This window comes from Neofelis nebulosa, chromosome 1 (assembly GCF_028018385.1).
Source record: "Neofelis nebulosa isolate mNeoNeb1 chromosome 1, mNeoNeb1.pri, whole genome shotgun sequence".
In the NCBI taxonomy this organism is placed as follows: domain Eukaryota; kingdom Metazoa; phylum Chordata; class Mammalia; order Carnivora; family Felidae; genus Neofelis; species Neofelis nebulosa.
Window position 1 is genome coordinate 43,772,778 of NC_080782.1, and position 25,813 is coordinate 43,798,590.

At 38.1% G+C, this 25,813-nt stretch overlaps 1 long non-coding RNA gene and 1 other non-coding gene across 2 annotated transcripts in view; both read right to left on the reverse strand.

Annotated features, from left to right (window-relative positions):
* LOC131506604 (uncharacterized) overlaps nucleotides 1-25,813 on the reverse strand; it is a 35,850-nt gene that overhangs the window by 5,252 nt on the left and 4,785 nt on the right. The window contains exons 2-4 of the long non-coding RNA XR_009259065.1: nucleotides 21,435-21,709; nucleotides 13,350-13,444; nucleotides 2,378-2,545 (exon numbers count right to left, since the gene is read on the reverse strand). This is a non-coding gene — a long non-coding RNA (uncharacterized LOC131506604). The remainder of the gene's footprint in view (nucleotides 1-2,377; nucleotides 2,546-13,349; nucleotides 13,445-21,434; nucleotides 21,710-25,813) is intronic.
* On the reverse strand, nucleotides 22,305-22,411 carry LOC131489500 (U6 spliceosomal RNA). Its single transcript, XR_009250607.1, has one exon. It is a non-coding gene; the product is annotated as a U6 spliceosomal RNA (small nuclear RNA).

Consider the following 25,813-nt stretch of genomic DNA (forward strand, 5'->3'; position numbering starts at 1 on the left):
TCATTGTACCTGGCAAATGTTTGCATCATGTATAACAAAGAATTGACATTTACTTTTAAAATGAAGATATTTTGTGTTCTAGAAATTGAACAGCAATTGGCCAAAGAATCATTTATGGACTGACTCTCGGGACATGAGGGCAGTAGATCACTCTTTTTTTTTTTTTTTTTTTTTTTTTCATACTTAGTACTAAATTATTTTAAATGTATGGGAAGCTAAGCTAAATGAACCATAACTTTTTATTTTGTTGCAAGGAGCCTGACACTTACAAGGGACTAATATTCACACTGTAATGAGTTGAACAGTGGTCCCCAAAAGATATGCCTACTTCCTAATTCCCATAACCTGTGAATGTGCCCTTATTTGAGGAAAAGGTGTTTATCGATATCATTAAGTTAAGGATTTTGAGATGAAAAGATCATCTTGGATTATCTGGATGGGCTCTAAATCCAGTGACAAGTGTCCTTATAAAACACACACAATGTTGAAAAAAGAAAAGAAAAAAAAAAATTTAAAAAAAAAATTAAAAAAAAAAATAAAACACACACATAGGAGAGACATACAGAGAGAAAAGGAAGAGGCAAAGTACCGTGGAGACAGAGATTGAAGTGGCCTTCAGCTAAGGAATTCTCAGAGCCACCAGAAGATGGAAAGAGCCATGCAGTGCACTGTCCCCCAGAGCCTTTGGAGGGAACAGGGCTCTGCCAACACCTGGATTTCAGACTTCTGATCTCCCAAACTGTGAGGGAATCATTCTTGTTTTAAGCCATTGAATTTGTGGTTATTTGCTATGGCAGCCTAGGAAACGAATACACTTGGTAAGCTGATGTGGGATGACAGTTTTCCCACAACTGCGTGAATGGACTAAGAATTCTAGAGTTAACATTATCAAATGAGGGGAGATATCATCCACATTAGAAAGGGAAAGAAAAAGAGAAAGGGGGGTGGGGGAGAGAAGATGAAGGTTGGTAGCCAGAATGAGCTGTGGGGGAGGGAACACTGAGGTTTGCCAGGCGGCCAAGAGGAGTATGAACTAAAGAGAAAGAAAAACAATCACATCCTTTTTTTTTTTTTCAATTTAAAGGAGTTACTTTGTCTTCTCATGTTCTACTGATATACCTTTGTGTTTGTGTAATTAAATAAATATTTTATCTCAGAAACAGCTTTTCAGAGAAAGTTCTCGGATGAGATACAATCTTTTGATAATATTCCCATTGGAAATAGTTAAGTTAGAAAGATGTGAAGAGGAACAGAATACGTGACCCCCAAAATATATCACTTTGGCATAAGGATTATTTTGACCTGAAGGCAATCAAAACCCAGCAGATTGAAGAAAAACTTTTTACCTCTCCCTTAACTACCTAAAGGAATTTAGCTAGGGGGCCTGGTCTAGAAACAGAGCTATTACCACAGATTATGTTTATCTGAATGACCTTCCCCTGTGGCAGGGCAAACATCTAATTACCAAACGTCTATTCTTCTACAGTCCTGTGAATTACCCTCCTCCCCTTTGAAGCCCCAGGCCCCTAGCCCAGTCCTTGACTCAGGATGGCATAGAAGCCTCAACTGTCCGACTTGCCCTTGGATCTGTATTTTTATGGGGCTCCTGTACGTATGAAATTAAAGGTTTGTTTGTTAATCTGTTTTATGCCAGTTTAATTCTCAGACCAGCCAAAAAAACCTAGAAGTGTACAGGGAAAATGTTCCTCCCATGCAGATGGAAAAGTCTAAATGAAAACTAGTATCTTAAGTATGGAGACATGCAGAAGTCAGTCAGCATATTGGGAAGATAATGAGATGATGGCAAAGAACAAGGAGTCGCCAGGAAAAAAGCCTTAGACAAGTTCTAGGAGTCGGGGTTGTGGAATTGTATAAAACTCCTGGACACGGAAGACTCCATTTTGAGATAAAGTTCCATTTTCCTTTCTAAAACAAACGCTAATGGACTCCTTGAACCGGTCAAAAAGACCCTTGAATGGTCTAGAGCGTCACTTGTTTCACAAGCAATTGTTTGTAAAGTCAGTGGGGCATCCCGATGACCCGACTGCTGACTGTGGGCTTTCTGAAGACAGAACAGTTAAGAAATGCATACCAGGCACGGTTTTCTTTGTTAACACCAATAGAATAATCTATCAATGCGTAGCCAAAAGCAACTTAGCTTGTTAGTACCAGCCGACATTTTTTTCTCTTCTTTTACGCAAGTCATGTAATTGCCCCCCTTCCTCTTTTTCAGAAAACCTCTTTGCTTTCACCCCAAAAGTGGGGTACTGTGGCTGCTGGAACCTCCACTCCCGGAATTGCAAGCCTGAGACCTCAAATAAAGGCCTTTGTTCTTTCTGAGTTTTGAAAATTCTGAAAATGGAATACATTCACTTACAGTTCCGCAGCACAGATACCAAACTCGTAGAGGAAATAGGTGATCCATTGTGAAAAAAGGCAGGTTTTTTGGCAAAGGCTATGAATTCCTGTAAATCCAAAGCGATCTCTACACTTTGTGGGAAAGGGTAGGAGGTGGCTCTGCCCTTTGAGATGGTCTGGTTTTATTCTGTTGCAAGATGAATGTGACAAAAACAGATGTTAATAATCAGAGAGAGCTGAGGTATCCAAAGTTACATGTAAAATAGAAGCTTAGAACACCTAAGAAAAGAGACAAGAATTAGGTTAAGTGTTCTTACCACAATAATAATAATAATATTCAAAAAATAAAACTTGAAATGCTGTACTTATTTCGAAAGGGTTTTAATTTCTGATAGTAATTTGCAAAGTACTTGCAAAAATTTTTAATAAAAACTTAACTATAATTCAAATAATAGTTATAATGCATTAGATAGAACATAACTGATATACTAAAGAGAGAGAGAAAGATGAGAATTAACAAAGTGGCAAACATTGTACAGTCTCCCTGGTCCTCATGCAATTGTTAGAATTTTAAACTTATTTGATTTGAATATTCTATTAAAAAATTCTTCAAGAAGGGGTGCCCGGGTGGCTCAGTCAGTTAAGCATCCGACTTCGGCTCAGGTCATGATCTCACAGTTTGTGGGACCCGCCCCTGCATTAGGCTCTGCCCTGGTGGGGAGCCTGCTTGGGATTCTCTTTCCCTCTCTCTCTCTCTCTCTCTCTGCCCCTCCCCCATGTGCGAGCATGTTCTCTCTCTCTCTCTCTCTCTCAAAATAAAATAAATTAAAAAACAAAACAAAATTTCTTTAAGGATATCTATTATTCTTCATAATTAGTTGGAAGGCTTAGTTTAAGGTACTGGTCCTCACTGAAATACCTCAAATATAGTTGTTAAAAGTCTCTGCATACAAAGTTTCAGTAAACTTAAAAATAAGTTTTGTAAAATGGTTATTTTACACCTAAGATCTGAGGATGAAATTAAGTCCTTATTTAAAGGAAAGAGAAATATGTTCCAGAAATATTTTGAAACTTCCATTTCAAAATTAATTCAAAAAATAGTATTTCAGGTTGGGAGAAGAATAAAATGATAGGTAGAGGTAACATTCCTGAAATCTGTTGTGGTCTTTGAGCATTCTTTTTACAAGAACTTCAACAAAGAAAACTGGAGAGGTTGGGAATTCCTGCCAGGAAAAACAACCATAGGAAAAAATAGAATCTCTAATTTAAAATTCTTCTGGTCCCAATTAATCACATATTTGTAGATATCAGTTCTAAGAGTTGGTTATATTTTCTGCCACGCTTTTTTTTTCAAGAAAAGAAGTGGAATATAGATTTAACGATTTTGTGTTAAATTCTATCAAATCACTCCACTCTCTAATTAATAGCTTTGGGGAAGAAGTGATGATTTTTCCAGGACTCTCTTAAGAAAAACAGAGGAGGGGCGCCTGGGTGGCTCAGTTGGTTGGGCGGCTGACTTCGGCTCAGGTCATGATCTCGCGGTCCGTGAGTTCAAGCCCCGAGTGGGGCTCTGTGCTGACAGCTCAGAGCCTGGAGCCTGTTTCAGATTCTGTGTCTCCCTCTCTCTGACCCTCCCCCGTTCATGCTCTGTCTCTCTCTGTCTCAAAAATAAATAAACGTTAAAAAAAAAAAAAATTAAAAAAAAAAAAAAGAAAGAAAAACAGAGGAGGTGAGTCCTTAGCTTGGTCAGGATGGGGGCGGGAAGGTGGGGCTGGGAGTGAGGCTCAGCCCCGCCCCTTTGGTCTCATCTAATCAGCTCGGAAAGCATTGTGTGGCCCCACCCCTGTTTGAGAAACATTTGGCAGATTTAAGAGAATTAGACAGTAAGCTTACTAGAGTAACATTACTTTTAATGAAATCATTTACATGGATTCTGATATGAAGTATGGTGAGGGGCATATATTTCTGTCCAGTAAGGGATCTCCTGAACCATAGCCATTGTAATGAGTGAGATAATTAGCTCTGTCTTCAATTTAGGCTAATTCTGAAAAGGCTCAGAATGTACGGATCAGTTCCATCCATGTTGCTGCAAAACTCCGTATTTCATAGTGTTATGCTAAGTGAAATAAGTCATACAGAGAAAGACAGATACCATATGTTTTCACACTTATGTGGATCCTGAGAAACTTAACAGAAAACCATGGGGGAGGAGAAGGAAAAAAAAAAGTTAGAGAGGGAGGGAGCCAAACCATAAGAGACTTAAAAACTGAGAACAAACTGAGGGTTGATGGGGGGTGGGAGGGAGGGGACAGTGGGTTATGGGCATTGAGGAGGGCACTTGGGATGGGCACTGGGTGTTGTATGGAAACCAATTTGATAAATTTCATATTTAAAAAAAGTAAAAAAAAAAAGAAAAAAGAAAAAAAAAAAAGAATGTACAAAACAGCCAATTTAATGACCAGAGGTCTCCAGCTACCCAGCTACAGGTAACAGAATTTAAAATTCTCTCCCTAATAAAAGAAAAATAAATATTAAATTCTATATTTGAATGAATGAATGAATGAAATACTCCCATGTCTTTTATTCAGAGTTTAGAAGTTTAAGAGGTTTCACATAAATATTTTACTTAAAAAATTTTTTCCTGTTCAGTAAAATCTGCTGTTGTTAGAAAATTATTTTGATCGATTTTTCCCTCATCAAAATATTCTCTAAACATCTACTGCAAGTTCTTCTTAAATATTTCTGGTAACTCAATGTTTAGGCACCAAAGCAGTTTTCTACCTGACATTGGGGAGTAAAAATTAGGTTGAAAAAGTTGAAGTTTAAAAAATAGGGGTGGGGCGCCTGGGTGGCGCAGTCGGTTAAGCGTCCGACTTCAGCCAGGTCACGATCTCACGGTCCGTGAGTTCGAGCCCCGCGTCAGGCTCTGGGCTGATGGCTCGGAGCCTGGAGCCTGTTTCCGATTCTGTGTCTCCCTCCTCTCTGCCGCTCCCCCGTTCATGCTCTGCCTCTCTCTGTCCCAAAAATAAAAAAATAAATAAATAAATAAAAAATAAAAAAATAAAAAATAGGGGCGCCTGGGTGGCTCAGTCAGTCAAGCATCTGACTTCTGCTCAGGTCATGATCTTGAGGTTCGAGGGTTCAAGCCCCGCGTTGGACTCTTTGCTGTCAAGCACACAGCCTGCTTCAGAGCGTCAACCCCCGTCACTATCTGCCCCTCCACCCCTCTCTTGAAAATAAAAATAGATTAAAAAATAAAATATTAAAATAAGCAGAAAAAAATGAAAACACCTCAAAATATATTTTAAAACTTCTACTTCAAACGTACTCAAGAATACAACTTCTTGGTCATCAAATCATGGAAGAAAGTCTCATTTTTTTAAATATGTGAAGGTATTTGAAAAGTCTCTTCACTGCTTCTCAGGGTCCTCAGTACCCGCAAAACCCAATAATTTTGTTTATGTATTTTTACAAAAATAGTCTCTAACTATTAGAGCCATGTGAAAAAAATTTTTTTTTCTTCTGATAGAAAACCAGAAAGGTCAGTAATTTCTGTCCCGAGAAATGACTGGGGCAATGTTCCTCCTCACAGGAATCCTCAGAAACCCAACTGAAAACATCCCAGAAATGTGTCAGTCACAGGAGGGTGGGCCACTGAGGCTGGAAGCACAAGGTGTGGAGCCAAGGCTTTGTGCAAAGGCCTTGAAAGGCACCTAAGAAAATCACAGGAATGCAGCCTTTAACACGACTTCCTTGTAAAGACAAATTTCACCGTCTATGTCAGAAAACAGCGTTTCTTGGGATATTTCCTCTCATATGTTGAATGAAGAAGTTTCTCTGCCTTCGCTCTCCCGGGTAAGCCACCCAGTGTCTCCTGACAAAGTTAACTGTGTACTTAATCTGTCAAGATAAGGTTGAGGAAAGTGATAAAAACAATTTTTGTAATGTTCCTTAACAAAATTCTTTCAAGAAAAAAATGGTTGTGATCAAGATGTTTTTGTGGAATGTCACCGGTCCACTGGGACTGGCAAGAGCAGGAGGGCTATAGGATACCAGAGTATTGCCTTATTTTCTGATTTTCCTCCCCCCACCCTGCAGGTGCTCCCCATGTTCTACTCTGTCCATTGCAGTGAAAAAAAAGTGGGAGATCCTTTAACGCCTCTGTTAGTAACAATTCCAATTTATTGATGGAGACCGTGACTTTGATATAATTCTTCTCTTTGATTTACCTCCAAAATCGTTGCATGTCTTAGGTGTCTGCAGGGACACGTATACATTTCTTGGGCAAATGGGTCACATTAGTATAAAATAAACATAGGAGGCCTTTAATATATTACCTCAGACCAGATCATTTTTAGTTTAATTTTCTAATTATCCTGAAATGTTTCTCCTTTTACTCCTTTAAGCCTTACTTGCGGGTGGGGGGGGGGCACCTGGGTGGCTCAGTCAGTTAAGCGTCGGACTTCAGCTCAGGGCATTATCTTGCAGTCTATGAGTTCGAGCTCCACGTTAGTCTCTGTGCTGACAGCTTGGAGCCTGGAGCCCGCTTTGGATTCTGTGTCTCCCTTCTCTCTCTCTCTCTTTCAAAAATAAAATTAAACAAATTTTTAACTTACTTGGTTCTTAGAGTTTTTTTCTTCTTTTGTCTCCCTCTGTTTCTTTTCTTTTTTTTTTTAATTGATGATAACAATGTCTCTCCTCTTCAAGAGAAGATGTTTATTTTAAACTTTTGGAAAGTTTTAATGTAATTCTTGTAAAACGTTTTAATTTATCAAAGGCTGTTGCCACTAAATGATGAGCAGAACTGGCTTAGTTTGAAAGCGTCAGGCATACTTTTGAGGGTTGACTGCCCAGGAGTTCCGACCCTTCACTCAAGCATTAAAAGGAAATCATTGTTCTGGATCCTGCTAATGATTAGAGCCTGTTAACCAAGCCACCCCTATGTTTCATGGCACAAATGACTCCACACCCCCGGCCTCACAAAGAGCAGTTTCTAATTCTTTAGTCATCATGAGCAAAGCAGGCTGGCCAGAGACACACTAAACTATTTTTCTAAAATAACCTCTCATGTTCTTCACTGAGGGGAGAGAAATTTTGCCTGGTGATGGGAAGAGATTTAAAGCACTCCCGCGTTATGATTCATCGTAACAGTAAACCTGGTCATTCGAAACCTAGAAGGTATACATTTCTAAAACGATCCCTGTTACGATCTTCTAAGAAAATTTTGAGCTTTTAAAATGTATTGTGTCTGTTTCGTTTGATATCATCCCTTTACTATGTGACTGATCTGACATACCTTTTCCTTCCTTCAGAGTGGATTTAGTGTTTTCCTCCTTCATTTGTTAACTTTCCATTTGCTTATTTATTTAGAGACAATGTCAAACATGCAGAAAGTTGCAAGAATAGTAAAAGAGCATATTTTTTCCTGAAATTTTTTGAGTTAAATTGCCGATATGACTCCCTCACTACCTGAGTACTTAGTGTGTACTTCCTACAAACCAGAACATTCTCCTCCGTAACCATGACGTCACTATCCAGGTAAGTAAATTGACACTGCTGCATGACTGTCATCTAACTCTCCAACTCTTCCAAGTGTCACCCATTTTCCTAATATTGTCCTTCACAGCAAAACGACCCGGCTTAGTGTCCCATGCTTCATTTCTCATTGTCTTATCTCTTTAGTTTTCTTCACTGTGGAGCACTTCCTGAGTCTTGACTTTCATGACCTTAGCGTTTTGAAGATTGTAGGCCAGTTATTTGGTAGACTAGCCCTCACTGTGAGTTGTTAGTCTGATGTTTTCCTATGCTTAGGTTTAGGTTTGCACCTTTGACAGGAATATCACAGAAGTGATGCTGTATTCTCATGGCATTCTATCAGATGGTTCACAATTTCAATGTGTCCCATTAGTTGGCAGTGTTAGTTTTGGTCACTTATTCCTGTCTGTCAGGCTTCTCCACTGTAAAGTTACACTTTGTAATTTTGTATTCCCACTGTAATTAATAAGTATTTTTGTAAGGAAGTATTTTGAGACTATGTAAATATCCTGTTTCTCATCAAGCTTTTAATATCTCCATTCATTTATTTATTTCAGTCTGGACTCATGGATTCCTACTTTTATTCAGTGGTTACAACCTGTTACTATCACCTTTTGTTTTGATGCTCAAACAGTTCCAGATTTGGCCAGTCAAAAGAGTCCTTTTGACATGTCTCCATACTTCATTGTGCATTTCTTTACTTCCTGGCACAAGATGTCCCAGGCTCATCTTATACTTTCCTTTCCTTAGACTTGGTGTCAGCCATTTCTCCAAGGAACCTTGGTTCCTTTTAGGGGAGTGTAATCTTTTCTTTAGAAAAGATCTTGGAGCTACATGTGCTGAATGTTATTGGAGTTTTGCTGCTTCCTGTCTTCAGTGGACAGAGCTAGTGAATATATTACAATTGTATTATATGTATTACATATACACATGTATTTACATCAATATTTCTGTATCTATTTATGTTGAAAACTATGGGTTCATGCTAATATCCCCAATTCCAGTCTAATACCATAGGGTTCCTTCAAGTTTTCTCCTTTTCCATATTTGAAACTGTCTTCTCAAGAATGAGAAACTTTAATGTATTTATTTGATCAACTCTTCTGGATGTCACCTATCTCTTGTTACCATTGAATCCCACACTCCCTATGTGATGCCCTCCTCGCTGGCTTGGGCTCCAACACTCCTAACTATTCCATTGTGCTTAGCTTGGTTGGGCCTTCACACCCTGCTCTGGTCACCACAGGAGTCCGCTTAACCTCACTGTGGTCATCTATCTTGCTTTAGCTTCACCTAATGGTTTTTGTATTGATCTGATCAAGGAAACAAGAAAAGAAGAGTACCACTTTATTTTTAAGCATTTGCTAAATACTATTTACCAAGCTCTATATTATTTAATTTTAGTGACATTATGACCCTGAGAAGTAGATATAATTACTTTCTACACATTGGCACTGTGAAGATGAAAGAAATTATGTCATTTGCCAGCATCCATAGCCAATAAGTGGCAGATATGAGGCTGGTCCTATCTCTCTGACTATAACCAATATTCAAATTGGAAGCTGTGATATATGTTATATATTTCATATCTTTTCAAATGTGTAGAAAAAATGGTTCATTTTTAAGGTCAATAATCATTATAGAATTTCTAGTATATAAATCTTTTGGGGATATGAATTCTCAAATGTCTCAATTATAAGCCGAGAAGAGCTCTCTCCATGTAGTATTAATTTGCTAATTAGGCACTTTGAAAAGATTGTACATAAAGAAAATGTTCCCTCATTAATGATGGCATTAAGGATTTCAAAAGGTATTTTATAATTTATACTATTTCATTTCACAATCTTACTTCTCTGCTCTGCTTTATGGCATATTTTAGTGGTTAAGCTTTTATGTACTGAATCATTCAAAATGCCTCTCCATAATTTAGAAAAAAAAAAAGATAAGAGAGAATATTTCTCAGGCTGTTTGTCTCCTGTTAAATAATGGTGAACAATTGTAGGAACTTTTCTGAAATAAAAACATGGATTATTTGGAAGAGGCTGGATTCTCAAGCTCCGTTAAAAATCCATTATGATTTCATGGTCAATTTTACAGAAATTTGGCGAGTTTCCTGCCTAATCTAAATATTCTAAATTTCAAGGGAAAAACCTACTCTTTCACACATTTTCTCAAAGTCGCATGGAGGCCTTTGACATTCCTGTGCTATTGTCTAGCTTATGTAATGCCTACTGTATGCTGGGCACTGTGTTAGGTAATTTACTCACATTATATCATTTAATTCTCTGCATCTGTTAGATGAATATCTTCTACAGATGAGAAAGTTGAAGTGTAATAATAAGCATGTATCAAGAGGCACCTGGCTGGCTCAGTCAGTAGAGCATAAGACTCTTGATCTCAGGATCCCGAGTTGAAGCCCCATATTGGTTAAAAAAAAAAAAAAAAAAAAGGATAGCAGCACTCTCAACAATAGCCAAATTATGGAAAGAGCCTGAATGTCCATCAACTGATGAATGGATAAAGAAGATGTGGTTTATATACACAATGGAGTACTATGTGGCAATGAGAAAGAATGAAATACGGCCCTTTGTAGCAACGTGGATGGAACTGGAGAGTGTTATGCTAAGTGAAATAAGCCAGACAGAGAAAGACAGATACCATATGTTTTCACTATGTGGATCCTGAGAAACTTAACAGAAACCAATGGGGGAGGGGAAGGGGTAAAAAAGAAAAGAGGTTAGAGAGGGAGAGAGCCAAAGCATAAGAGACTCTTAAAAACTGAGAACAGGGGCGCCTGGGTGGCTCAGTCGGTTGAGCGTCCGATTTCAGCTCAGGTCACGATCTCGCAGTCCGTGGGTTCGAGCCCCGTGTCGGGCTCTGGGCTGATGGCTCAGAGGCTGGAGCCTGCTTCTGATTCTGTGTCTCCCTCTGTCTCTGCCCCTCCCCCGTTCATGCTCTGTCTCTCTCTGTCTCAAAAATAAATAAACGTTAAAAAAAAATTTTTTTAAATTAAAAAAAAAAAAACCCAAAACTGAGAACAAACTGAGGGTTGATGGGGGCTGGGAGGGAGGGGAGGGTGGGTGATGGGTATTGAGGAGGGCACCTTTTGGGATGAGCACTGGGTGTTGTATGGAAACCAATTTGACAACAAATTTCATATATTGAAAAAATAAATTTAAAAAAAAGGATGTATCGAGCATTTCTTATATGTGAAGTGTCATACTATTGCTTTCTGCAAACTATCTCATTGAATTCTCACAACTATTTGTATATGTTGAATCTCTATAATTATTCCAACCCATGCTTCTGGACATCACCAATCCCTCCTTACCATGGCATCCCACACTGTCTATGCAAATGCCCCCCTCACTGGCTTGGGGTACAGTATATCTAGACAAGCCACGAGACAAGGCTGACCAGAGTGGAAAGGAGGAGGAGTCTGATTAATTTCTCAGAATGGGAATGGTGAGAGTGATTCCTAAGTACTGACAAAACCTCATCAATACCCTGTTGTCTCTCTGTCATTACCTTTATCCTGGCATAGGGCCTGACCCATGTCATTTGTGTTTCTCCAGTTGTGATCAACAGATCAGTTTCTGGGCAGTGGCAGACCAGTGAGACACCAGAGGAGACATTCTCCTCTGAAGAATTTTCCATAGGAAGGTGACTACCTATTTAACTCACTCCTCTCCCTCCTGCTCTGGCTGCAAAGGGCAGGACAGAATTGGAAACTTCCCTGATGCTCCCTCCACTCTTCTCCCCAGTTCCTCTCAGACAGGGTGGGATAGGTAAGCCCCTCTGTTTCTAGCAACCAAACGCTGGATTCGACAGAGATGGAGACCTGGTGATTGGGAGCTTTTCTTTTATGTGTCATTGAGAGCAGTTTCACTGAATGAAAATTGTTTAGGCAACATGCCTACCAGGCCTGTAATGTTTATAAGTAAGTAAATGTCTCTGGCATTTTGTTTGAATGGGTTGTTTTTCTTCATCGTGCTCATAGAAAACCCAGAATAAACATGTTGCTCCCTACCTTGTTATCTCGAAGTGTCCTTAAACTTCTGTGCATCAAATTGAGCCCCCAAACTGAAGATGCAAACCATCCCATTCCCCTTGCTCCTTTCCCAGGGCCTTCCCCTTGCAGCTTGGTACCCTCCCAGGAGTCCTGGAGCAGGGCGATATCATGAGAGCATGTGAGTACCTGAGCCCAGCACTGGAACTGCCCTGAAGTGTCTGGGCCTCAGTACCGTGTGTTTGGAATAGAAGCTGCTGGAGGTTGTCTGTTCTATGCACCTAAGTCCAAGCCACTCCTCATTCTTCCTGGGATGTGGAGGTGGGATGACTCACTTCTCTTTTTGAATTTCTTGCTGGGTGTGTTCAGCCACTTCGATCCAGACAGGTTGCCAGGAGTGGCTGGTTGTTGAGTTATCTGAGCCTGTGAGCCAAGTTCAGCAACCTGAATGCCTCATTTTTCAGAGCCTAGGAACATCTCTCAGCAGAGGATCAATGTTATCCTTGTTTGGGGACAGAATAAGCTCAGTGATTTCTGTATGATGACTTGGGAAAAGCAGTCTTCTTCACAAATTCCCCGAATGTACGGAGATACTGTTACTGAAATTTCTGAATATATTGTAAATTTGTCAGTTTCTTCTTGCAGATCCATCAGGGTTTTTTTTGTTTTTTGTTTTTTGGTTTTTTGGTTTTTTTTGCTTCCAGTATTTTTAAGCTCTGTTATTTGGTGCACAAATAATTAGGATTGCTTTATCTTCTTGATATCTTCTTGACCCTTTATCATTATTAAGTGGCCCTCTTTCCCTGATAATATTCTACACACTGGTGCCTAATTTGGTTGATATTAACATAACCACTTCCACTTTCTTTCGGTTAGTATTAGCATGGTATATTATTTGCCATCTTTTTACTTTTCAGCAATGTTTATTTATATTTATTGGGTGTCTTATAGACAGCATATAGTTGTGTCTTGTTTGTTTTTTTATCCAATCTGGCAATCTCTGACATTTAATTGGGTCTTTTGGGCCATTTATGTTTGTTGCTGTTATTGATGTTTGTGTTTAACACCTTTCTTCCTCTTTTCTATTTGCTTATCTGTTGTTTGCATTCTTTTTCCTCTGATTATACTTTATGTTTAATTAACTATGCTTGTAATTATGTTTTAGATCCTGATGGATTCTTAGCCAAACATTTACAATACAGATCTTTAACATACTACAGTTATTATTATATTACAGTCATGGCAGTTTAAGAACGATATAAAAATACACTTCCATGTATAAAAATATCCCATCCATGCCTTGGTGCTGGTCTTGTCACCCATTTTACTTTGACATAGGTTATAAAACCCACAAATATGTCCTTATTTTCACTTTAAGTTGTCAATTATCTCCTGCAGGTATTTAAATATTAAGGGATAAAAGTCTTACATTTGTCTCTGTATTTACCATTTTCCAGATGTCCATCTGCTATAGTTTCCTCGTGATTATGGGACCTCTTTTAACATTTGCAGTGCAGCTCCATTGGTAATGAACTCCTTCCCCTTTTGTAGGCGAAAGTAATAAGAGAGTAAGGTGAATATGTATTTCACTTTGCTTTTGAAATTTACTTCTGATGGGTAAATTGGAGATTGGCACTTAAAAAAATTGTTTTAATGCTTTAAAGAAGTTACTTTCTTCTGTTGTGTTTTTTCCCCTCTGACAAGTCTGTTGTAATTCTTATGACAGAATAAGAATGATGTATCCTTTTTCTTTCTGCTTGTGATATTTTCCCTTTATCACTGGATTTAAGCAATTTGATAATGGTGTGACTTTGTATAGTTTTCTTCACGATTCTTATGCTTGGGTTCACTGAGCTGCTTTAGATCTGTGAGTGTTACACCATTCACTAAATTGTGAAATTATCAGCTAGAATTTTTTCACGAAAAAATTTAGCACTATCTCAAAACCATGCACAGTAGTTAATCTACAATAAAGTCAAAGATGGATAGGCAATGCTCGTGAGTACAATGCATTTAATTTGTGTACTTAAGACATATCACTCAGACTGATGCAACAATGGGTGATTTATTACTATGAACTGTAAATTGTGATTACGAACATCAGGGCTCAGGGGTGAAACAGTGGCAGTGGCTAAAGAAGGAAGGTAATCTATACTGTATTCATTTTACATTAAAAATAATGGTTTTTTTCATACCTATTTTTGAGGGCTGCTATATCAGTTTAGAGTTTTCCTCCAACTTTCTGAAACCATTACAGAAAACAGAGTTTTTGTGTCATGAAAGGGGTGTCTGGGAAACATAACTTTCATTACTTAAACCAGCTTAGTTCAAGACAAACTCAGATGGTTTATGACCCTAGTGCCAACATGGTAGAAACTCATGGTACTGAAATGTCTGTAATTTTCTTTTAGTTAAAAAAAAAAACAAAACACATTACACAGATTGATGAAGAATAAGATAACGGAGTTACTGATTTTCAAACCAGGTCAACTGTGATGAAAACAGTTTTAGTAAAGACCAGGGAACTTCAGAAGATATACAGAAGGAAGATATAGGAAAAATTTTGGCACACAAGTATGAATAATCACTATATATGTGCCACTATAATTAGCAAATAAAATGAAGCATATTCTGTGAATTCCAGGAAGGGGTCCCAGTAAGTTCCATGGGGAAATTTATTTTGACCACATCTTCAGTTATGAGACTGTAAATACAGGTCAAAATGGTGACACTGTTCATGAGGAATAGATGATTTTGTCATAAACTGTATGTGATGAGTATCTAACTGAGTATGAAATTAGCTTTTTCATATTGACCCAGGCTGTGATACCAGAGCTGGCTATAGATGAGAGCAGGTGAGAGGAGGAAAGACAAGGAAGGCTCTAGGGAGGGACAATTGTTTACTTGTTTAAAAACTATTCAGTATGATTTACATGAGATAGACTATGAAAAATAATCTAAAATATGGAGAAGTGTAGAGAAAAAAATGGAAGCCAAGACACTTTCTAAGTATTGATTCTGAAATCACTGATAGCAAAAAAGTTTGGAAAATTTTGCAGATGTGTTGGACAAAAGGAGAGAATTAGAGAGGGTGGGGGAAATGATGCTCTAACCCAACTGGAGATCTCTGAACACAGCTTTGGGGTCAGGCAAACCCACTCCATGGAAGATGTTCATGTCCTCCAAAATTGAAAAAAAAGGAACATGGGAAACTTCCCAGAAATTGAACTTTAGAAAGATGCAACAGAAACTATGCCTTGAGTAAAAGGATCAATCCTAGAACAAATATTACATCATTTAAAGAGTTTTGAGCCTTGGGTGCCTGGGTGGCTCAGTTAAGTGTCCGACTCTTGGTTTCAGCTCAGGTCATGAACTCGCTCTTTGTGGGATTGAGCCCTGCATCAGGCTCATGCTGACAGCACGGAGCCTGCTTGGGATTCTCTCTCTCCCTCTCTTTCTCTCCTCCCCCCAACTCATGTTCTCTCTCTCTCTCTCAAAATAAATAAATAAACTTACAAAAAAAGTTTTGAGCCTTTCACTTTGTGATAGAACTTTTTCTCCCTGTAAAAATAGATGTGATCAAGAAACTGGGGCGCCTGGGTGGCTCAGTTGGTTGAGCGTCTGACTCCGGCTCAGATCATGATCTCGCGGTCTGTGAGTTCAAGCCCCGCATTGGGCTCTGGGCTGACAGCTCAGAGCCTGGAGCCTGCTTCATATTCTGGGTCTCCCTCTCTCTCTGCCCTCTCCCGCTCATGCTGTCTCTCTCTGTCTCTCAAAAATAAATAAACACTAAAAAAAAAGAAAAAAAAAAGAAAAAAGAAACTGTATCACCATTTACTCCTTCACTATAATAAAACATGTAATAAGTTTTGCTTAATATGAGTTATTTAGCTACATTTGATAAATTAAGTATAGGCATACTTCATTTTATTGTGCCTCACAGATACTGAGTTTCTTACAAATTGAAAGTTCGTGGCAACCCTGTTTACCAGCACCATTTATCACAGCATCTGCTCACTTCATATCTCTGTGTCACGTCTTGGTAATTCCTGCAATATTTTAAAACTTTTCATTATTTTTACACTTGTTATAGTAATCTGTGATCAGTGATCTTTGATGCTACTATTGCCCTTGTTTGGGGGAGCCACAAACCACGCCCATGTAAGAGCATAAAGTTAATCAATAAATGCTATGTATGTTCTGATTGCTCCAGCCACTGGCTGTTCCCCTGTCTCTCTCCCTCTCCTGGGGCCTCCCTATTCCCTGAGACACAACAATATTGCAATTAAGCCAATTAATAAGCCTACAATGGCTTCTAAGCATTCAAGTGAAAGGAAGAGTCCCATCCCACATCTCTCCCTTTAAATCAAAAGCTAGCAATGGTTAAGCTTGGGAAGACATGTTGAAAGCTGAGATAGGTCAAAAGGAAAGCCTCTTGCATCAAACAGTCAAGTTGTGAATGCAAAGGAAAGGTTCTTAAAGGAAACTAAAATTGCTCCTCCCGTGAACACATGAATGATAAGAAAGTGAAAGAGCTTTATTGCTGAGATGGAGAAAGTTTGAGTGGTCTGAACAAAAGGTCAAACCAGCCATTCCCTTAAGCCAAAGCCTAACCCAGAGTCACCGAGGCCCTAACTCTCTTCAATTCCATGAAGGCTGAAAGAGGTGAGGATGCTGCAGAAGAAAAGTTTGAAGCCTGCAGAGGTTAACTCATGAGGTTTCGGGAAAGAAGCTGTTTCTGTAACATCAAAGTGCAAGGCGAAGCAGCAGGTGCTGATGTAGAAGCTGCAGCAAGCCATCCAGAAAGTCTAGCTAAGGTAGGTGGTGAAGGTGGGTACACTAAACAACAGATTTTCAATGTGGATGAAACCACCTTTTCTTGGAAAAAGATGCTAAGACTTTCATAGCTAGAGAGAAGTCAATGTCTGGCCTCAAAGCTTCAAAGGACAGACTGACTTTCTTGTTAGAGGTAATGCAACTAGTGACTTTAAGTTGAAGCCAATGCTCATTTACCATTTTGAAAATCCTAAGGCCCTTAAGAATTATGCCAATATCCTCCTGCCTCTGCTCTATAAATAGAACAACAAATCCTGAATGAAAGTACGTCTGTTTACAACATGGTTTACTGAATATTTTAAGCCCACTATTGAGGCCTCCTGTTCAGAAAAAAGACTCCTTTCAAAACGTTACTGTTCTGTGATGATACACCCATCACCCGAGAACTCGGATGGAGTACAACAAATTTAATGTTTTCATCAATGGGTGTCATCCATTCTGTATCTCGTGGATTAAGAAGTCATTTCAACTTGGGGCGCCTGGGTGGCTCAGTCAGTTAAGTGTCTGACTTCAGCTTAGGTCATGATCTCATGGCTTGTGTGTTGGAGCCCCGCCTCAGGCTCTGTGCTGACAGCTCAGAGCCTGGAGCCTGCTTCAGATTCTGTGTCCCTCTCTGGCTCTGCCCCTCCCCCACTCATGCGGTTGCGTTCTCTCTCTCTCTCAAGAATAAATAAAACATTTGAAAAATTAAAAAAAAGAAGTCATTTCAACTTTCAAGTCTTATTATTTAAGAAATACATTCCATAAGGCTATAGCTGCAATAGAGAGTGATTCCTCTGATGGGTCTGGGCAAAGTCAATGGAAAACCTTCTGGAAAAGATTCACCATTCTACAAAAATGAACTACTGGGACCTCATCAAAATAAAAAGCTTCCACACAGCAAAGGAAACAATCAGCAAAACTAAAAGGCGACCGACAGAATGGGAGAAGACATTTGCAAATGACATATCAGATAAAGGGTTAGCATCCAAAATCTATAAAGAACTTCTCAAACTCAACACCCAAAAAACAAATAATCCAGTGAAGAAATGGGCAAAAGACATGAATAGACACTTCTCCAAGGAAGACATCCAGGTGGTCAACTGACATATGAAAAAATGCTCAACATCACTCATCATCAGGAAAATACAAATCAAAACCACAATGAGATACCATCTCACACCTGTCAGAATGGCTAACATTAACAACTCAGGCAACAACAGATGTTGGCAAGGATGTGGAGAAAGAGGATCTGTTTTGCATTGTTGGTGGGAATGCAAGCTGGTGCAGCCACTCTGGAAAACAGTATGGAGGTTCCTCAAAAAACTAAAAATAGAACTACCCTACGACCCAGCAATTGCACTACTAGGCATTTATTCACGGGATACAGGTGTGCTGTTTCGAAGGGACACGTGCACCCCCATGTTTATAGCAACACTATCAATAATAGTCAAAGTATGGAAAGAGCCCAAATGTCCATCGATGGATGAATGGATAAAGAAGATGTGGTATACACACACACACACACACACACACACACACACACACACACAATGCAGTATTACTCGGCAATCAAAAAGAATGAAATCTTGCCATTTGCAACTACATGGCTGGACCTGGAGGGTATGATGCTAAGTGAAATTAGTCAGTCAGAGAGAGACCAAAATCATAGGACTTCACTCATATGAGGACTTTAAGAGACAAAACAGATGAACATAAGGGAAGGGAAACAAAAATAATATAAAAACAGGGAGGGGGACAAAACAGAAGAGACTCATAAATATGGAGAACAAACAGGATTACTGGAGGGATTGTGGGAGAGAGGATGGGCTAAGTGGGTAAGGGGTATTAAGGAATCTACTCCCGAAATCATTGTTTCACTATATGCTAACTAATTTGGATGTAAATTTTAAAAAATAAAAAATAAAATTAAAAAAAAAAAAGATTCACCATTCTAGATCCCATTAAGAACGTTGTGATTCATGGGAAGAGGTCAAAATATCAATGTGAAAAGGAGTTTAGAAGTTGATTCTAGCCCTCGTGGATGACTCTGAGGGGTTCAAGCCTTCAGTGGAGGAAGTCACTGCAGGTGTGGTGGAGATAGCAAGAGAACTAGAATTAGAACTGGAGCCTGAAGATGTGACTGAATTGCTGCAGTTGAATGGATGAGAAGAAGAAGCAGCTTAAGGATGAGCAAAGAAAGTGGTTTCTTGGAATGTAATGTACTCCTGGTGAAATGCTGTGAAGATTGTTGAAATGACAACAAAAGATTTAGAATATTACATAAACTTAAGTTGATAAGGCAGCAGCAGGGTTTGAAACAGTTGATTCCAATTTTTAAAAACAACTTGTGGGTAAAATGATATTAAGCAACATTGCATACTACAAAGAAACTGTTCATGAAAGAATCAATCAATGTGACAAACTTCATTTTTCTCTTATTTTAAGAAATTGCCACCACCACTCCAACCTTCAGTAACCACCACCCTGATCAGTCAGCAGCTATCAACAGTGAGGCAAGACCCTACACCAGCAAGATTATAACTCACTGAATGCTCAGATGATGGTTAGCATTTTTTAGCAATAAAGTATTTTAAAATTAAGGTATATACATTTTTTAGACATAATGTTATGATTTAGTTACACTACAGTATAAACTAAGTTTTACATGCACTGGAAAACCAAAAAACTCATTTGACTTGCTTTATTGCAATATTTTCTTTATTGTTGTGGTTTGGAACTGAACCTGCAATACCTCTAGGGTATGCTTGTAACTCCACTTTTTGTTTTCTATAGGATTTAAGAGACAAATGGATAAAACATAATAAATCTATGTTAATAGGTTCACAATATATAAAGTTTAATTTATAGCATCGATAACAAAGGAGAGGTAGAGCTGTAAGGAAATAGAGTTTTTGTATATGACTGAAAGTAAATTGGTATCAATTCAAAATAGATTGTTATAACTTTAGGATGTTATATGTAATCCCCAGGGTAACCACAAAAAAGTACCTATAAAATATACACCAAAGGAAATGAGAAGGGAATAAAAACATGTAAATACAAAAAAATTAACTAAACATAAAGAAAAATAGTAACGAAACAAGGAACAAAAAACTGTAAGACATAGAAAAAACAAATGACAAGATGGCAGAAGTATGTGCTATCTTACCAGCAATTACTTTAAATGTAAATGGATTAAACTCCCCAATCAAAAGGTAGAGATTGACAAAATGGATTAAAAAATGATACAAGTATATGCAGTCCACAAGACACAAGAATGTGTAAGTGAAAGGATGGGAAAAAGATATCCATGCAAATAGTAACTAAAAGAGAGTGGGGTGGCTATACTAATATCAGATAAAATAGACTTTAAGCCAAAAACTGTCATTAGAGACAAAGAAAGGGGCACCTGGGTGGCTCAGTCAGTTGAGCATCCGACTGGCTCATGCCATTATCTCACAGTTCATGAGTTCTGTGCTGTCAGCACAGATCCTCTGTCCCCTTCTCTCTCTGCCCCTCCTCTGCTTGCTCCCATATGCTCTCTCTCAAAAATAAGTAAACATATTTTTTAAAAAAGAGTGTCAAAGGACATTATATATTGATAAAAGGATCAATTTACCAAGAAGATATGATAATTACACACATATATGCACCAAACATACCTCCAAACTCTATGAAGCAAACATTGTTAGAATCAGAGACAGAAATAGATCTGCAACAATAGTAGGGAACTTCAATACCTCAATAATGTATAAAACAACCAGACAGAACATCAATGGGAAATAGAGGACTTGAACACCACCAAAGCGTCAAATACATCTAACAGACACATCGAACATTCCAACAACAACAGAAAATACTTTTCTTAAGTGCACATGGGTTGTTTTTCAGGACAGACCATACGTTTGACCACAAAACAATAGTTAAGAAGTATTAAAAAAATTGGGGCGCCTGGGTGGCGCAGTCGGTTAAGCGTCCGACTTCAGCCAGGTCACGATCTCGCGGTCCGTGAGTTCGAGCCCCGCGTCAGGCTCTGGGCTGATGGCTCAGAGCCTGGAGCCTGTTTCCGCTTCTGTGCCTCCCTCTCTCTCTGTCCCTCCCCCGTTCATGCTCTGTCTCTCTCTGTCCCAAAAATAAATAAAAAACGTTGAAAAAAAAAAAAAATTAAAAAAAAAAAAAGAAGTATTAAAAAACTAAAATTGCACGAAGTGTCTTTCTAATTACAATGAAACGAAACAAAAAACTAATAGCAGAAGGAAAACCAAAAATTCACAAGTATGTAGAAATTAAACACCCCACTTTAAGCAACTAATGGGTCAAAGAAGAAATTGCAAAGGATATTAGAAAATATTTTGAGACAAATGAAAACAAAACACATGTTAAAACTTATAGAATACAATAAAAGACTGCTAAAAAGACAATTTATAGCTGTAAATGTTTATGTTAAAAAAGAAAGATTTCAATTCAGCAACCTAAATTTACACTTTAAAGGGCTAGAAAAAGAACAATGTAAACTCAAAGCTAGCAGAAAGAATAAAATGATAAAGATCAGAGAAGAGAATGATGTAGTTATTTTGGTAAGTGTTCATTTGGTTCTAAAAAGTACAGTATAGGAACTCAGTTATCATTTTCCTTTCTGTTAGAAACTCAACAATATGCATTCAATTTTAAAGCACTTCTCCAGGCAATGAGATATAATTATAGACAAACTAACCTGAAACAGAAATACTTGTCCACTTTTTCTGGTTGAGCCTGGAGTTGAGAATGGAACAGAGCACAATTTTTGAGTTCAATTACCAGGACTGAAGTTTCACTAGAGAATAGGCCTTTCCCATTTGCTCCGTCATTTTCAGAGGGTGGCTTTAAATTATGTCCTTGGAGGTTTCCAGCTTGCCTCAGGCTCTGGGTACCACTCTGCAGCTTTACACACCAGATGGACCAAATTGGCATCACTGTTCTTGGTGAGAACATGTGAGGAACTTTCCATTCCTGTGAAATGAGAAGGGAACAAGCAGTTCAATTAAGAAATCAAATGTTTTGATTTTAGTATGAGTATTTTGAATATGATGCACCAAACAGAAGGACTGCCTAACTCCTAACTCCTATATAACTTAGGAAGAAAACAATGATTTTATGAATAATTTTATCGAAATTAATGATTACCCCAAGGAATCAAAATTAGTAGAGGGGCACCTGGATGGTTCAGTTGGTTGAGTGTCTGACTTCAGCTCAGGTCATGGTCTCACAGTTCCTGAGTTCAAGCCCCACATTGGGCTCGCTGCTATCAGCATAGAGCCCACCTTGGATCCTCTGTTCCCCTCTCTCTCTGCCCCTCCCCCTGCTCATTCTCTCTCTCTCAAAAATGAATAAATGTTTATTTTTTTAAAGTAGTAGAAAAAGACAAGAACAAGAAAATTTAAAGACCCGAGATAATTGAAATTTTGGAGAAAATAAGATAATAGTGAGAAACTGAGCATAAGAATTCATAGCGATTTCAGAAGCACACCAAAAGCCAGTTGAATGGCACAGCTCTGATCAAAAGTCCTTACACTACCCACAGAAGTCAAATTGTCAAAGTAGATCCCTAGAAATTATACACTTTATTTAATAGCATGTCAGCCTTGCCCAGGGGCCATGCTAATCTTCTCTGCATTATTCCAGTTTTAGTACATATGCTGCCGAAGTGAGCACTGCTGTGTACTTAATAGCAAATTTTACTAATAATTAGTGAAGGATACAAGCAAAAAGCAGGCATAAAGATAGCGATATCTATCTCTGGAGGAGTCCAAACTATCATCTGTGCCTCCAAAAAATAGATTTTTGCACTGGGATATATTTTGTTTTCAGAATAAGAGATGAATATTCACTGTGTGTGTTGTACAGTTTGCCTGAGGAAGCTGTTTAAGTTCAGAGCCTCTTAGTTTTTACATTCCATCAGTTACACAGGGAACCTATGTGACTAACTTCTGTTCTCTGAGTTATGACCCCTAATCCATATATTCCAGGTTAGTTTATAATAAGCAATGCAAAAATGCTCCTAAAAACATTCTTAGATGAGAACTTCTTTGGTTATCTTCCTACTTGTAAATTCCATCAGAGTGGAGGAGACAGTTACAGAGCTATTTTTAATTCTTTATTCTTTCTTTCTTTCTTTCTTTCTTTCTTTCTTTCTTTCTTTCTTTCTTTCTTTCTTTCTTTCTTTCTTTCTTTCTTTCTTTGCAGGGACCTGCATGAATTGCAGTAATGACAGTGGCAGGGAGAGTGAATTCACTGAGAGTGAATTAGAATATGTCAGAACATCCAGAGCTCCCCAGACACCATACTGTGCATTGTGGAATGTGGCTTCTCTTAAGGTACTTGGGGAAAGACAATGACACATTTCTGAGCATGCATGAAAGGAACACTGGGCTCCAGTGAGAATGTTTCTGACCCTCACCTCTCTTAACCATCCTCTGGGCTCATAGTTCTTCATAATCTAGAACTTCTTTTAATATATCTTCCAGCTGTCATCTCTGTCTACACTGAGGATCAGTGGGGCATGCAATGCGAAGCAGGGAGCAAAGAAAGCTAAAGGCAGCAGGCATGACAGATGGGATGAATATACTTAGAGTAAATTATAAATACAAATGATATATTGATCAGTTTGCATCTGATCAAATTGAAGCATGTTTCAATATATGCAGTACATCGGACTTGAGTGAGGCAGAAAATTATAAACAATGGGGGTAAATTAGAGGAAGCATTCAGAGACACACAGATGTTCCAATGGCTCTTGATATTCACATTTCCAAACTTGGATTTTATATACTATTTTCTCAAAAGAACAAAACAATAAGCTCAATCACATACAAAAATATCATATATCATAAAGCTGATGCTTCATACCAGCCTAGGAAAGATGAAATGTTCAATAATTAGACTTGAGACTTGAGACTACTGGATAGCCCTAGGGAGGAACATTTCACTCATATTGCGTAGTTTACTGTAGAATAACTTCAAATAGATAAACGATTTAAGAGTTAAGATTAAAATGTACTAAAGAAAATTAAAAGTTAAAAAAAAATTTTTTTTTTGAGAGAGAGAGAACATGTAAGCAGGGGAGAGGCAGAGGGAGAGAGAGAGAGAATCACAGAGCCCCCACATGGTACTCGATCTCACGAACCATGAGATCATGACCTGAGCCTCAGACACTTAGCCAACTGAGCCACCCAAGTGCCCCAAGAGTTATTTAAAAATCTTTGTGTGAGAAATGTATTTAAAAGTCTGATTAAAAATGCACCCACAAAAAAATACAATCAGTTATCAAAAATTTACAATTAGCAATGTTAAAAAAACATAAAAAATAAAAATTGTAACTTATAGCTCTTACATATTGATGAAAAGATCACCATTATATATGGAACTATTACTTTCCCTCCAAAACTTGTTTCACCAATAGTTATCCCAGAATCTATGAATGGCAATACCATAACTCCAGTTAGATTGGGCCGAAAATCATCAAGTAATTATGAGCCTTCTATTTCTCTTCTGTTCATTTAAGGAAATTCCATTTACTCAACACTCAAGTCTGAATAGCATATGTACATACTATTCTCAGTGTCTGCATGGTGTTCTAACTGAGCCTGGGAAAGAGAGAGTCAAAACTCTTGATACTTGTTGAATCCAATATAATAGGAAAGAGTATCAACTTGATATTTCTAGAAAATGTTTCCACATTACCATATGTCAAGCTTCTTTTCCAGTAGCTAGAACTTAGGAAACATTTTCTGGTTTTGAATCCATGTTTACACAGCTCTAAACATTTAACTGGACTGGAATGAACCTAGTAATTATAATGAACACTAAACCTTGAGAATTATATGTTCTAAATGATACTCTCAACTTCACAATAACTAGAAAACAAAAATTACCCCATATTATGACTAATTTGGTTCTTGTCTGTGAACTAGATATTTTATCATGGAGCCCATGATAGTAGGCCTAATTTTCTATGGAGATCTAACTTAGGCATCAAATATCCTGTGATATTGTTCGGGTTTTGAATTAAAAAATCTAAGGGGACTCAGTTAACTAACTTGAATCCAAAAATAAAAAATTCTGGGGTGCCTGGGTGGTTCAGTGGGTTGAACATCCAACTTCGGCTCAAGTCACAATCTCATGGTTCATGAGCTTAAACCCCACATCTGGCTCTCTGCTGTCAGCATGGAGCCTGCTTAGGATCCTCTGTCCCCCTCTCTCTCTGTTCCTCTTCCACTCCCTCTCTCTTTCTCTCTCTCTCTCTCTCTCTCTCAAAAATAAACAAACATTAAAAAAATAAAAAATAAATCTAAGGGTATTCAGCATTAGAAAGAAAAATATTTGGGATAAGGAAAATAATACAATTAGAATAAATCATTCATATCTATATATGCTACACATAATTACAGTGGGTTTGTAAACACTTTAGAGAAATGCATTAAAATTTTTATCCCATATAAATATTTTAAAAATAATATGAAGCAACACATATTCAGAAAATTAATTCAAATGTACAGGAGTTGTCCAATAGGTCATTTATATGGTTAAATTTTTTCTGCCAGTCTTTAATCTTAAATCACATGATTTAAGTGGATTTTGAGAGCTGTGATGTTTGTGATGTTTTTCAAAACATTCAGCACAGTTTCTTAATTACGGCAATAGCAACTTAAGAACTTATCTGGACTTTTCTCTACAGACTCTGTCACTTAAATCAGATGCCAAATAAATATGGCTTCTAATGTCACGAGAGCCACCATGCTAAGGCTAGAGACAGCAGGTCTGATTCACGGACCTTTCTGGTCAATAAGAGGTTTGGGTGCCATGAACACAAAGAAGTCATCATACATGAAGTATGAAGTAACCTGTCATACTTATTGGGTCATTTAGTTATCACCCAGTTGCTGCTAGCTTATCATAGAATCTACCTCATTTCTCTTGATCTCAACTAATGCTCACTAACTCTTACATTACCTCTCTAAGCTTCCAGGCCAACTTTTCCTCCAACAACCAGCTTTTTAGCTATAGACAAGCCTAAGGCATATGTTCTCTGCCCCTACAAAATATATATTAAATAAC